This window comes from Petaurus breviceps, unplaced genomic scaffold (genome assembly GCF_028583685.1).
Source record: "Petaurus breviceps papuanus isolate PSGF00001 unplaced genomic scaffold, PetGlider_PUasm1.0 126, whole genome shotgun sequence".
Lineage (NCBI taxonomy): Eukaryota > Metazoa > Chordata > Mammalia > Diprotodontia > Petauridae > Petaurus > Petaurus breviceps.
In genome coordinates, this window is record NW_027185655.1 from 43,191,733 (window position 1) to 43,207,411 (window position 15,679).

At 37.7% G+C, this 15,679-nt stretch overlaps 1 protein-coding gene across 4 annotated transcripts in view; it reads left to right on the plus strand.

Moving 5' to 3' along the window:
- Nucleotides 1–15,679, plus strand: part of UGT8 (UDP glycosyltransferase 8) — a 93,487-nt gene that overhangs the window by 1,191 nt on the left and 76,617 nt on the right. Inside the window, exon 1 of one of the 4 annotated variants that reach the window (XM_069095520.1) lies at nt 38–235. The exons of 1 other annotated variant lie outside the window; for it this stretch is intronic. The gene's annotated coding sequence lies outside the window, so the exon portion shown is untranslated. Of the gene's footprint in view, nt 1–37; nt 236–711; nt 1,431–15,679 lie in introns of those variants that run through there. 2 more of the 4 variants (XM_069095489.1, XM_069095498.1) reach the window with 2 other exon arrangements.

Here is a 15,679-nt window from a genome sequence, read left to right on the forward strand (position 1 = left end):
CCGGATTTGGCCGCTTTTCATCTTGGAGCCCCAGCAGGGGCCCCCACCTTTCTACAAATGAGGAAGTGAGTAGAGAAAGGGTTTTCAGATTCATCACCCGCATTTCTTTTGATGGAAAAGCTCCGAAGGTGTGGCCATTCGGTGACTTGCCAGGTGTGACCGAGATCCTTTTGCTGTGGTGTTGGTCCGTGCTGTCCTTTCGGTTCTCAGCTGCTCCTCGGGAGAAACACTGTTGGTGAGTTTGGCTCCCCGGTGAAGGAAGGAAGGAGTGCACTTTTTAGTGTGTCTTAGCGGCCTGAGAAGCGATGAGTAATTACTTTCAGATTTGTCTCATGTGGCAGTTCCAGGGACACCGGCTCATTGTGAGTTTAATTAAATGTCAGTCCCAGTGCTTTCCGTCTCAAGGCTTTAAGCAGCAAGTTAAGATTTGGCTTTTCCTTAGCCGTTTTGGCGTTTTTAATATATGATAGGGTGTCTGTGTTCAACAGTCACTATAGATAATTCCAGGGGGAAGAGCTTTATTATGACTTGTTTTCCATGAAGGTGAGGTGACAGTTAACCACTGTGATCTGAGTAGACAGATTATTAGTATTCATAATAATAACATTTTTGTAGTGCATTAAGGTTTGTAAAGCATTTTTAATGTATTATCAAATTTCAGCCTCACTACAACCCTTTGAAGTTACTATTATCCACACTTTACAGGTGTGATAGTAATGGAATGTGGAGATTCCCCTGTATTGGGCTTGGTTTTCAAATTGATTGTATTAAAACCCAGAGCTTGTTAATCCCACCTGTGGGATGGACTTTTTGATGTGAAAAGAAAGTCCTGACTGGGAGGAGCTGGTGACGTAGATTTGGAGAGACAATAGAGAGAGGCGGAAGTTCTTTTTGGAAGCAGCACCTCGTGGAGAGAGACTAAGAGAATTGCTGGTGGCCGCTTTGAATTGCCCTGGACTTTTGAGACCTGCCCCCTGAGCTGCCAAGGACTGAGGAGACATGGCTGTTTTGCTGGTACTTTGTCTGTCTGTTTTGATGTTATTTTGCCAGATTTGTCCACTGGTGAAAGACTGTCCTGTTGAAGAAGTCCTGGAACCTGGCATTTGGTTAAGAAGGCCTGAGACTGTCCTGCAGACAGAGAGTGAATACTGTCCACTGGTGAAGGACAGTGCTGTTGTTGCAGGGGTCTGGGAGCCTTTCTGTTGGTTCAGAAGCCCTGAAGAAGGATTTTCTTGTTGTATGTTTACAGAAATCCTGGGAGAGGGCTTTGCTAATGTGTTCAGGGGTTCTAGGACTGTTCTACAGACAGAGGATAAATTCATGAAGGGACTGGCAATGTATCTTATGGCCTTGCTAAGCCTTGTCTCCCCAGGAACTAAGATTGCTGAGAACTTGCCTCGTGTCAAGATGAAGAAAAGACCTCCATTTGGGTATTAAGTGCTGTGTTTAAACTTGATGTAACTCTGGGGTAGATTCAATTGTGATCCAGGGGTGGGGAACTTTTGACCTTTTTGTGTTCTATGGTTGAGCAAATGAATGTATTTTACTTATGTTTGGAAACTAATCTCCATTTGAGAAGAGGGGCTTTGTGGTGGACTTAATTAAGGTATAGCCTAGGGGTGGAGAAGTATTTGGAACAGAGACTTTGTAATTGATTGAATGATTGGAAAGTCCTGGGGTGGGGTAGGCCTTGGAGATGATTTAATCACACTTAGTAAATGCTGTATTTTGAATGATGTCATGTTTTGATCTTCTCTGTTCTGGGTTTGTTACTGAATAAAATAGAGAGCACCTATGCTGGTATTTTGAACCTGGGAAGTTGCCTTCTTTTGGCATTACATTACAACAGGTGAGGAAACTGAGGCAGAGATAAGGTGAGACAGGATTCAAATTTAGGTCTTACTAACTCTAAGACGAGTGAACCACTTGGCAAAAACTGCTACGAAAGTATGGTCCCACCATGGGACATCCAGGTGTTGGCGGATTACTAATAAATTTGTTTGTAAGGCAGGAAATAATCTTCTTGTGGAAGATAATTGGAGTGGTTCATCTCTTTTTGTTGCTTTTGTTAACAGTTAACAATTATTAAAATTTTTTTTTTTTTGCTTTTTGGAGGGCAATTGGGGTTAAGCGACTTGCCCAAGGTCACACGACTAGTTTTTGTGTTAAACTTGTCTGTGTTTTGTGTTAAATTTGTCCGAGGTCAAATTTGAACTCAGGTCCTCCTGACTCCAGGGCCCTTGCTGTATTCCTTGTGCCACCTAGCCGCCCCCCAACAGTTAACAATTCTTGAATTATGGTGCCATTTCATCTTTACAGGACTTATTCAGTGGCAGGCATATGCTTACAGCATACCTTGTTTTAGTAAAAAACATTTTTGATCTGGGACAAAGCAGCATAATAGAATACAGGGTTTTTAACCTGGCATATTTGAATTTGCTATTTTAATATTTTGATAACTATTTTAGTCCGAGTTCCTTTGCAGTTCTATAAATTTTATTTTACACACTCAGAGAATTACTTTGAGAGGAGGTTCATAGGTTTCTCCAGACAACCTCCTGTTGTCCTCTGACTGCTGGATTTGGAGTGAGGAAATTGAGGTTCAAACCCTTCTCTAAGACACATGCTATCTAAGTATGGGGCAAAGTCAATCATTCTATCTAAGCCTCAGTTTCTCTACTTGTAAATTGGGAATAATCAATCACATTTGTATTAAGTTTGTAGAAGAGGTGCTGTCATCTGCAGGAGCAGAAGTTATTTCCTTCCTGGGAATTCTGTACACCAGTGAAATTAAAGGTCCACTCTAAAAGAACAAGCAGAAACTTGAATTACTCTTTTCCCAGGGTTGTGAGAAAATTGATTTGTTAACTTTGGGGTTTACGCTAGATGTATGATTGTGATTTCTGTAGTATGGGAATCTCAGATGAAGAAACTCCTTTATTTAACTATGCTGTGTGGCCTCTATTTGGATGTGTGTTAACTAGTCTTTGGAGAAATGCTCATGGAAAGACTGAAAAATCTAGAGAATGTGGATTATAGTCTTGCCTCTGCCATTTAGTACTTTTTTGACGGTGGGAGATTTTGCCTAATCTCTCTGGGCCTCAATTTCCACATCCATGTAAAAGAAGGATGTTGGACTACAGAAACCTCTTTGACCCATTTATGAAGATTTAAAATGCAATGCAATCTTGAGAAAAAAAGATGAATCTTATAAAATGCCATCGAAATTTTAAGGAAAGTTAAAAGAAACAAATCCCCCTCCACCTTAAGCAACCAGAACCCTTATTCCAGTATGTTTAGTTGGAGCTATTTCTGTTGCAAGTGCTTTCTTAGGTTGATTGTGAAGAACATTTTCTTTTCATTTTTACTGTCAAAATAGAAGTTTCTCTTGTAAAATCTTAGGGGTAGGAAGTGAATTTCCAGATAACTGAAACAGCCCCATATGGTCCTACAGCCTTTTCTTTGAAAAATAAACATTCTGATGAGAATTTTTTTTCTTAAAATATGTCATTTGAATTTTGAATTTTTCATTTTTTAAGATTCAGAATCATTATTATGAACAAGTTATTGAACTGAGCAGTATATTAATAAGATAACTTTTTTTAATTGTTTGCCCCTTCATTAAATGGCTCCAATTTTTTGTACTGCAGTACTAGAAATTGGATGTTAGAAACTGTCTGCTCTTCACAGTTTTTGTTTCCCTACGTAGCCAGTTATGAGTGTATCCAGAAGATATAATCTTCTCCCCCTCCCTCGCCTTCAGCTGTGTTAATGGGAGTGGGGTTCTGACTTATCTGTAGAGCTGAGTACACTAGAATTGTGGCAAATGTTTTGTCCCCTTTATTCCTTTTAAGGTCATTTTTGAGGATGAGGTCTCTGTGGTGGTTGTTAAAAAATTCCAGATAAGTGCTGTTAGGGTACTAAATTTTTTATAATAAATTGTATAACAAAATTTTCAGAAGTATTACCTTTTTTTTTTAAGATTACTTTACCATTTTTCACATGGCTCTCTGTTTCCCTTAAATAATCAATCATTAGACATTTTAAGAGCCTACTATATGCCAGGGTACTATGCTTAGCACTGGGGTTGTAAAAAACAGCAAGAGTCCCTGCCTTCAAGGAGCTTACAGTCTAATGGAGGAGACAACATGCAAACAAATACATATGAAGCAAGTTAATATATAGGGCAAATGGAAGATAATTAACAGAGGAGAAGACCTAAAATCAAGAGGGGTTAGGGAAAATTTCCTGTAACATTGGGTCTTTTAGTTGGAACTGAAAGGAAGTCTGAGGGATCTGTAAGGCAGAGCAGAGGAGGGAGAATGTTCTAGACATGGAGAAAGCCTGGAGCTGAGAAATGGAGTGCCTTGTTTGTGTAGCAGCCAGGGAGCCAGTGTCACTGGATGGAAGGTAGGAGGGGGCTAGGTTATGCAGGGTTTTGAATGCCAAGCAGAGCATTTTGTATTTGGTCCTGGTGATGATATGGATTCACTGGAGTTTAGTGAGTAGGGAGGGGTCACATGATCGGACTTATTCTTTTAGGAAAAAAATCACATTGGTGGTTGAATGGAGAAAGGACAGCTAAACAGTTAACATAGTTTTGGAAAAGGTAAATTCCTTCATTGTTAGGACTGTAACTGTAATAATAGAGGTGCATATTTCATTTGGTATATATCGATTTCTTCCTTTTGGAAGGCAATATTACCCTGTTATATAGTTGGTAGAAAGCTGGCCATTGAACCAGGAAAGACCTGGATTCAGGACCCTACATGCACCTACATCACCCTGGATAAGTCCCTTAACTTCTCAGTCATAGGCAACTCTTAAGATACTGAGCTGCGGAGGAGGTGCTGACCTGAATTTAATTTCTTCATCTGGAAGTTCCTCATCAGTGAAGTCCCCCTATCAGGAATTTAAATATGCTACTGTATGCATATTATATAAAGCAAGGCCAGTGTATCCATCTACCTCTCTATCTATAACTTGTCTGGGTGTATACTTAGAGATAATACACACGTTTAGAGATGACACATTTCCATTATAACTGCTTGTATAGGTGGTTCTGAGTAAATTTAGGTTTGCAAGCAGTCTCTAAAAAAATTCAGCTCTCTTAGATGCTTTTGTAATGGGGAAAAGGTTGTTTGAATCTCCCTTAATATGTATGTTTAGACATGAGTTTAACTAATATGGCTTATTTAACTTTTAAGATTTAAAAAAAATTTACATCATAGCAGTAACAATCTAAATCTCTATTGTGAAATTTAAATTAAATTGGGTACTTAAAGTCAGTGTGTCTAATACCCACAAATCAGAGGCTTAAAACCATAGCCTTAATTGAAATGAAACTTAATTTACTCCTACACTTATACAAGTTAGTAATACAGAAAAAATTATACAGTTAGTAGTTTATGATGCATTTAAATTATGTCTTTATACGTTGACTAGTTGTTAATCACTTTATTTTGTTTTGCTTTCTTTATAATATAATATTTATGTAATTTTACAGCCTTTCCAAATGAGCTAATATTTGTAAAGTACTGTGCATAGTTAGTGCATAAAACATAGTAGGTTTTTAATAAATGCTTGTTTCCTGATCCCGTAGAGATGGGGAATAATCGTCTTTACCCTTCAGAATATAGCTTTTGGGGGAAATCTTTTTAGATTTTTGACACCGGTCTGGTGATTAGGAAGCAATTTAGAAAAGCAGCGTCATTGGTTCAGTGGATGTAGAGTCAAAGGACCAGGGTTCAGATCCCCTCTGCCAGTTACTTCCTATGGGACCATAAGAAAATTATTCAACCTCTCTGGCTGTCTCCTTAGTTTTAAAATGATGGATTAGGTAATTATTGACATTCTTTGTAGCTCAAAATCTGAACTAAAATAAATTATCTGTTTAAGGTAAATTATGAAAAGGTCTCTGATCTTTGTGAAATATAGTTAGAAAGTTTAGTTTGGAATATCCTTCAACATCTTTGCCTTGCATTAAAATGCAGTTAAAACCTACTTAGTCTGTATTTTTCTTTCTTATTGTTTTGGCATCATTTGAGGCTCTTTGTGACCCCTTTGGGGATTTTCTTGGTAGAGATACTAGAGCAGTTTGCCATTTCCTTCTCCCATTCATTTTATAGATAAAGAACTGAAGCAAACAGGATTAAGTCACTTGCCCAGGGTCACATAGCTATAAGTGTCTGAGGCCAGATTTGAACTGTGGAAGATGAGTCTTCCTGAGTCCATGCCTGGCCCCCATCCACTTCATCATCTCTAGCTGTCCCTTTATGTATTTCCACAAAAGAAAATTGTTCAGATACAGAATATAAGAACCCTAGACAGAACCTTAGGAAATCGGAAGGTTGGATCTATGCAGAGAAGTATAGCTGACCCAGCCAGTATTGAAACTTCTAGTCTTTTGGAGGATGAAAAGATTTGGGGAGGAGGGTGGGTGTAACTTGAATGATTCTTGGTGTCTGTATCCATGGATTGACAACATCTCACGTTGAATATTGAACCACTCTGTTCTGGAAGGATATTGGGATGAGATATTTTACTTCATTCAACTCATAAATCTGCCACTTCCTTGGTGCAGTCAATGATTTTACACACTCAGGGAAGGCTAGCATTTTTAGGACACTAATGTAAGTGAAAACAGGGATGTGAAGTATATTTTTCCCTTGATAGTTAGAAAATCTTATTTTTCAGCTAAAATACAGTCTTCAGGTAAACAATTTGGGCAAAATGAATTCAGAAAGCTGACTGTTTAGGCAAAAAAATGGTTAAATTTAATTAATTATTATTGTTAAATTTAATTAATTATAATTGAAGTAATGGGGCAATTGTGACTTAAAGAATTGCCTTTAGATTGATGTAGATATGGGTTCAGGTTCCCCTGGTGATAGTCTTAATGCTCCAGGATGCTCTATAAGACTACAAATTACCAAGCACTGGCTGTCTTTTTATCAGTGGGAGTTTCTTCCTTAAGAGTTTCCTTTATCAGTAAGATCAAGATAATAGATTTAGGGCTTCAATCTCATTTTATAGATGAGGAAACTTGAGGCTTTGGTGTAAAACATTTTTTTTTTTCAAATTATTGCTTGAATTCTTCCAGTAGATTTGGAAGGGTTTAATACAGCTTTAGGGTAAACAAATATAATTAAATTTACATTGTCCAAACTTAAGGACATCTTGTCACCCCATTTCCTGGTAAAGATACACAAGTTTTTTGCATATCCTTTGGGAGGCAGTGTTGTTTACTTAAAAGCATTGTATTTTTAAGTCTCTGGACCTGAGAACAAATGCTAATTCTGCCAAGTGGAGTTACCTACATACATGTGTCTGTACACACAGGGATAGGACTTTGAACAAGTCCCTTCAGTGAACTCCAGGGGCTTTAGTTTCCTCACGTGAAAAAGGAAGTGTTTGAGATGGTATTAGTTCACTGATCCCTAAGTCTCTGAACTGTAATTCTTTGAGCATGTAAAATATAAAAACAATTACCTGAAATGCATTGGGTCTTCATGATAATGCTAGTTGTTTGTTCAGTTTCTGTTGTGTCTGACTCTTCGTTGCCCCATTTGTTGGTGTTTTTTTTTTTTTGTGAAGATACTGGGGGTGGGGGGTTGCCATTTCCTTCTCCAGCTCATTTTACAAATTAGAAAATTGAGGCAGGGGCAGCCAGGCAGCACAGCGAGTAAGAGCACCGGCCCCAATGTCTGGATGACCTGGGGATCGAATCGGGGCTCAGACACTTAGCACCCACCCAGAAACACCTGGCCGTGTAACCTTGAGCAAGTTACCCCAATTGCTTTAAAAAAAAATTTGAGGCAAACAGGGTCAAGCCACTTGCCCAGAGAGTCACACAGCTAATAAGTATCTGAGGCTGGATTTGAACTCTGGTCTTCCTGACTCCAAGGCCCACTAAGCTGCCTCCTCATAATGCTGGTGGTACCTAAAGACAATCACTTCAGTAGCTTGGTTACCTCTGGCTGAAAACTGATAGAGGTACTCAGTGAATCCTCTTTATTAAATCAGTTATTGAACTATATGGAAGAGAAGTGCTGATGAGCAAGAGTTTTTTAATAGAATTCTTGATAACAGTATTTAATACACTTCTCATAGTGACCAGTATTCCTTGGTTTTCCTTGGGCTGACTTGTTTTCTTCAGTAAATGAATGTTTGTTGATTGTGTGGATGTGTTACTGAGGAACATGAAACCCATTGAATCTATATATTTTAAAATATGAATCAGTTCCTGGTATTTAGTGTACATGGCGAATATCTATATACACTTTTAAGTTGCTAATAAAGGATCATCTTGATTCTGTTATCATCTTTTAATTGATCTAATTTACAGTTAATCAAGTTTGGCCTATAATTGCCTAATGGTTCTTTGTCTGCAAACTAGTTTAGAAATTAAGCAGTAAATTTAGAAATTCAGTTCTCCAGCTAATCACATTCTATTCTGGCCTCGAGGAAATTGAAGGATGTGGATGAACACCTGGGAGTCTGGTCCAGTATCTGTACACCACCAAACTATCCTTCTAGGATATCTGGTTTGTTATTTAAAGAATCTGGTCCACTGTCTCTAACCTCACAGGTAGACTCAAACAATGAATAGTTACTTGCCCCTCATTCCCAATTTCCAACCAATCATATTGTATACCTCAGCTCTGTAAACAATCATATTTATTTGGCCATTCTTTCTGAATTTAGAAGGCTTTTATACCCTTCTGGGTATATATGTATTGTTCCCTCTTTAACCCATTCCGAATGAGAGTCAGGTTCCAGAACTGCCAGCCCTCCTCCCCATCTAATTCCTGTGTCAGTTCTTCCTCTCATACCTCAGTTGTGTAAGATAGAGTTACTCCTTTTACCATTTTCTAGTCCATACTACTTTTTAGAATCACATCATTCGGCTCCACCCCAATCTTTCTTTCAAACTACCCAGTTACTAATTACAATCTTAGACATAGTTTACATTTCCTTGTATAAAAAGTGAAGAATCTCTTGTTATTGAACCTCTTGGATTTAGTCTTTGATGTTTACTTCATATTTCTCTCTTGGATCTTGTATGTCAAATTTTCTATTTAGGTCAGGTCTTTTCGTAATAAAATCCTGAAAATCTGGCCATTCATTGAATTGTATTTTTTTTTTTCCCTTCAGGATAATGCTTAACTTTGCTGGTATGATATTTTCAGCCAGAAGCCCATTTCTTTTGCTGTTCAATATATAGTGTTCCAAGATCTGCGTCTTAGTGTAGCCATTGGTAGGTCTTGTGTGGTTCTAATTGTGGCTTCGCCATATTTAAATTTTTATTTCTTGTTTCTCATAACATTTTCTCCTTCAGTGGGGGGTTTTGGAATTTAGCTATGATATTCCTGCGGGTTTTCCTCATAGAATTTCTTTCAGGTGGTGAATCGTATATATTTTTTTGTGTTTCTGCCTTCACGCCTGGTTCTAACACTGCAGGACAATTTTTTTTTTTAGTAATTTCTTGTATTATCATATCAAGATTCTTTTTTTGATCATCGCTTTCAGGTAGTCCAATTATTCTTCTGTTTTCTTGATCTGTACTCTAAATCACTTGTTTTTCTTATGAGATGTTTTGCGTTCTCTTCTATTTTACATTCTTTATATTTTGCTTTATTATTTTTTGGTCTCTTATAACTTTTGCTGGCTTCCTCTTGCCCAATTCTAATTTTCAAGGAGTTGTTTTCTTCACTAAGATTCAGAATCTCCTTTTCTAGTTGGTTAACTTTCTTTTCATAATCTTCTTGTTTTTCTTGGATTGTTCTTAGTTATTTTTTTTCCACAGTCTGTCTCATTTGATTTTTAAGGCCTTTAAAAATTCTTCTATGAATTTTTTTTGAGCAGGTGACCATTTGATGTTAATTTTGGGGCTAGAAGAACCTTTTTTTTGCTTCAATATGCTCCTCTGAAGATGAATCCCAGTCTTCTCTATTCCCATAGTAACTTTCTATGGTTGGATTCTTTCTCCTTTGCCCACTCACTTAAAAAAATATTTATAGCAACTTGTCGTAATCACCTCTAGTTCTGGGGTATGGGGATGGTGCCTCTGGCTTCAGGTCCTCCTTCAGTTGTCCACTTTGGACTGGAACAGAAAGCAAGGACTCAGCCTTGCCCCGATGCTTCTCCACTTCAGGGGCTGATTCCTTCTCACCCAGGGCCTTGTCTCAGCAGCACAACTGGACCTGGGATCGCTTATCAACAGAAGTTCCCTTCATCTTCCCCTGTTCAGACCCCTGACTCCCCACACTGGCCTGGAGGTTAAAATTACCATGACTGGTGCGGAGGCTATCTCACAGCCCAATCGGCCCCAGAGCTTCTGGGTTGTAGTTTCAAGTAGAACTAGGACAGAGGTGTTTATATTTCACAGGTACCAAATCTCAGTCCTGGGATTTTTCTTCCTTTCTAGGAGGACTTATGCCCCCACTCTTGTTTCTTTTTACAGTTCTGCATTCACCCTGAGATGCTATTTTGTCTTGTTTGTGGGGCAAATTTGGAGAGCTCAGAATTTTCTGACCCCATTCCACCATCTTCCCAGAATTCTCTGTGGTTGAGTCTTTAGAGGAAGAATTAAGTGGATGAGAAATAAGGTAATCCTTATATGAAGCAGACTTTCCCAAAGGTATGTCATATGAGTAGTCCCCTAATATATATCAGTGATATAAGACTGTACTTGGTTAGCCACTTTAAGAAACACCCACTGTTTGTGGGCATTTTGATGACACTTTGTGTAATTGTTCTTTCTGCTTAACTTCAGGTGTCTGAGTGGTCCATTAGCTTCTAAAGCAAGGTGATTGATGGACTTAAGGTTGCTAAGGTTACCCTTGACTCATTCATTATGCACTTTTTAAATGCAGCAGTACATTCTTGGGCAGTTTTTTCTCCTTCCTGTGCTCAACACTCCCTTGTAGTGGGTAACATGCCAATTTGCTGTTGTCTTAAATAGGAGTCACCTATGAAGATTAACATTCAGGAATACATATCTGAGGCCAAAAAAAAAATCCCTGGGCTTTCTGGATTTATGAATGGAATCATGAACAAGGTGGTATACCTTTGGAGACTTTTATGTAGGTGTAGTGATATTTGAATTAGAGCCAACCAGTGTGTAATAGGAAAATTCCGTGTTCACTGGGTGGTTTTCTAATGGCCTTCTTTAAAGTAGTCAGTATATTGGGTTTTTTTTGTTATTTTTTTTAGCAACTGGGGTTAAGTAACTTGCTCAAGGTTACACGGCCATTTATTTCTGGGTGTGGTGCTGAGTGTCTGAGCCCGGAATTCGATCTCCAGGTCATCCCAACACTGGAGCCGGTGCTCTTACTCGCTGAGCCACCTAGCCACCCCACACTATATTGTTTTCATTTGAATATGTGTTAGATTTCCATCAAAATGACTTTGACCAATTTTTTTTTTTTTTGTAATTGTACAAGATGTTTGTAGTTCAGTGATATTAGGCAAGCAGCTGCTTTTGGAAAAGTCAATTTGATGTTTTTTGAGTATCAGCAATATTAATATATACATTTTAGTTATGAAGTTTTTAGTTTGCTATGACTTATAACAGTCAGGTTATTATTAACACATAGAGGTATATATGTATTTTCCTACTCTGTTAAATTGAACTTATTTTAAATAATCATATTGTGTTAAAGACAGTTGCAACCTGTCAGTGAGAGCTGACCTTGAAATGAGAAAGACTTCATTATGTCCCACTATGAAATATAACTTGATATTTGACCCTGGACAAGTAATTAAATCTTATAGTGCCCCAGGAACTTCCCAAAGTCTAAATTGAAGAGCAGATTGATTCCCTGGTTGAGGGAGTTTCTTTAAAGGACATTTCCATAAATCAGTGAAATGACATATCCAGTCCCCCTTCTCTGAGTCCCTGCCCCCCATAAAAATTAAAGGGATCCTGTCTTCTAAACTAGATTTAAAGCTAATATTTACTGAACTAAGAAACTAACATTGCTACAAACCTCAATTTAATGAGTTTCCGAAAAGGGGGAGGGGTCCAAAGCCCATACTCAGTCACCATCACATGAGTTCCCTTATACATACATACATATATACACACACACACACACACACACATACACACACATAATTTTGAGCTTAGTTAAAAAAAAGTTCCTCTGAACTTTCAGACCAAAGTGATGAGCATTTCCATTTATCTAGAAGAAAATAAAAAAGATTATTGCATATGAAACTGTGAATCTTCATTTTATACTGCTTTTTAATGTAATAAATTACATGTTACTTTAAATATTGCCCTGCTTATTTTTGCTTCCATCTGAACTTTCTCATCTCTGCTGTGTATCTAAAAAAAAAAGTTTCTTTGACTACCTCTCCCCACCTTTTTTTGACTTCCCTATTGCTAACCATTTTTTTAACTCTCCCCCTCACATCTACTTAAAAAACCAAGAGAAAACACGCACATATATACATATACATTTTAACTAGAAAACAGTCAGACATATGGTTTCCATATGAATGAAGATATGGTTTCCAAACAAAGCTGTGTATCTCCTTCTACATCTTTACCCATCACCTCTCTTGCAGGTGGGTAACATGCTTGATCATAGGTCATTTGGAGATACAGTTCATCGTTGTATAGATTAGAGTTTTTAAATCTTTCAAAGTCGGCTTTTTTTCTTTACATTGTTTTATAAATTGTTCTGCTAGTTCTACTCACCTCAATCAATAAACATTTTAAAACATCTATTCACTTAACTCTGTATCAGTTCTTACTAACCAGAATTCTTTGAAATCATCTCTTTTGACATTTCTTATTATACGCTAAGATTCCATTTTATTCATATGCCCCAATTAATTTAGCCATTCCTCAAATGATGGGCAACTTTGATTCCAGTTATTTGCTCTCCTTTTCTCTCCCCTCTTTTAATTCCTATCATTAGTGGGAAGTTTGTTTTGCTTTGACATTACATGTGGCACAACTGGGACTTTGGGGGGTTTCCAGGAGGAGGTGATGATTGGATCCCTTATATATTTGTGCCCTGGGTCTAATTATCTGGCCATTTTTCATCTTTTTTTCTTGCAACAGTGTCTAGGCTTTTTTCCCCTCACTGTTTTTTCTAGATCAGTTGTTTTTAATATCAGATAATCTCATTTTATTCCATCTTTTTTGCTTTGTTCTGAAATTTCTTTCTGTCTTATAAAGTCATTTATTTATATTCAGTCTTGTTGGGTTTTCAAGGAATGAATTACTGGAGTCTCTTTTTCTTCTCATCTCTTTTCCTTCCTTTTCTTTCTTTTTTTCTTTTTCAATCTCTTGCTTCATTTTGTCTAGGTATTCATCTATTGCTTATAGAAAATCTATTTTTTCTTTTAATCTCTGCTTACAGTCATTAATTATATAGTTATTTTCCCCTTCTAAGCTGTATTTTTGGGCATTGCTAGATCTATAGTAAATTTTTTAATACTCATCATTGTCATAGCTTTATTCATTTTTTTAAACTTAAGTTTCTGAATTGGGACTTTGTGCTAGGGCCAACATAATTCGCTCAGCTAGATCTTGCCCTGGGTACATGTCCCTGAACTTTGCCTCTGGGATTAGATCACTCTGGATCTCTAATCTTCAAATATTAGACCCCCTGGGTAGTTAGTCATCTGTGGTGTTTTAGGATAGAATGTTAGGATATTGGGAATCTCTATGTACTTGGGTTGTCAAGGCACTGGTTGCTGCCACACTGAGGACTTCCTTGTGGATTTCTGAACACCTTTGGCCATTCTGACCATACTTGGACATTCTTAAGCCTCTTAGAAGCTTCATATGTCTCTGGAAGTCTCTGGTTTCTTGTCTTCCTTCAGAGGAAAGTTGTTTGCCTCCTCTGAACCTGGGTTTGCTTGTGGCCCTCTTATTACATAAGTTATAAGACTTCTGTCTGAACTTTTATGCAGTTCAAGGGTGGAAGTTGTTACTTACTGTAGTCTCTTATTGAATTTTGATCATTATAGGACCTTGTGTAATCTTCAAATTGTTGATGGTATAAGTGTGTGGGAGTTCAGTGATCTAACTGTTCAGGCAGCCATCTTGGCCAGAAATAAGACTCCTTTTTTTATCAGATAAATCCAATTATTCCTTTTTTATTCACCTTTTTTTTTTTTAGTTTTCATACCTGAATTATTTTCCTTTCTTCTCTCCCTCCCTAACCAACTGAGAAGGCAAGAAAAGTAAAACTCATTACAAGTATGTATAGGCATGCAAAACAAATAATTGCATTAGCCAAGTCTTAAAAAAAGAAAGAGAAAATTAAAGAACAGTAAGAAAATACACTTTAGTCTGTCCTCTGAGTCCTTCACCTCCCTATCTGGAGATAGATAGTATTATTCATAGTGAGTCCATTGGGATTGTGGTTGGTTATTTTATGTTTGGGTGGGGAGACATAGAGGGGCAGCTAGATGACACAGTGGATAGAGTGCCAGACCTGTAGTTAGGAAGAGCTGAGTTCAAATTTTCCTGTAGACAATTGTTAGCTCCGTGACTCATCTTTAAAATGAGCTGGAGAAGGAAATGGCAAGCCACTCTAGTATCTTTGCCAAGAAAAACCCAAAAAGGGGTCATGAAGGGGATGTGACTGAAGCGACAAAGTAGTTTTGTCAGTCAGAGTTCCTAAATTTTTCAAAGCTGATCATCTTTACTGTATTATTGTTATTATATGAATTGTTCTCCTAGTTCTACTCACTTTACTTTGTATCAGTTCATACAAGTTTTCCCAGGTTTTTCTGAAACCATCCCTTTCAACATTTCCTAAAGCACAGTAGCGTCCCATTGTTGAGGTCTGGGGGGATGATGGGAACCCCAGGATTCAAGGGCAAAAGATATAGGTCCCGCCTCGAAAGAATTAAACTCAAAAGCCTTCTTTATTCAGAGACAAGAGTTATTAAAACACCAATTGAGGTGGGATAGATTTTAAGAATCTGAGCCTTTGTGATACCACTATAACTGAACTTAAGGAATGTGAGTGATCTAATGGGGGCAAGATGGACCCTTATATACAGTGGTCAAGGAGTGGGTCTAGATAGAATCAAGGAATGGTGATCTAGGGTGGGCCAGGTTCATATAGGTGGGCCACAATTAAAGGATAGTTAAAAGGACTATTTGCCAATGCCTGTGGTGAATCCAGGGATCTGAGTTCAGGGGTTAGGTTCCTGGAATTCATGGGAAAATTCAAAGGGGTAGGGGTCCAAAGCCCATACTCTGTCACCATCACATTCATATACCATAACTTGTTCATTATTTCCCTGATTGATTGGCATCCTCTCAGTTTCCAGTTCTTTGCCTCAACAAAAAAGAACTATATATGTACTACAAATATTGTTGTACATATATGGTCCTTTTCTTCTTTCCTTGATTTCTTCTTTTGGGTATAGTTCCAAATTGCTTTCCAGAATTGTTGGGCTAGTTCATGGCTCTACCACCAGTGTATTTAAAACACCTGTTTTTCCACAGCCCCTCCAGCACTTGTCATTTTTCTTTTTTGTCAACTCTGCCAATCTATTGGTACAAAGTAATATCTCAGTATTGTTTAATTTTCATTTCTCTAATTATTAGGGTTTTTTTTAATCCAGTCATTTTCAATTTACTAAAGGGGCTTAGTCCTTTTGTAAAATGAAACAACCTCAAACTTACCTGTCTCATAAG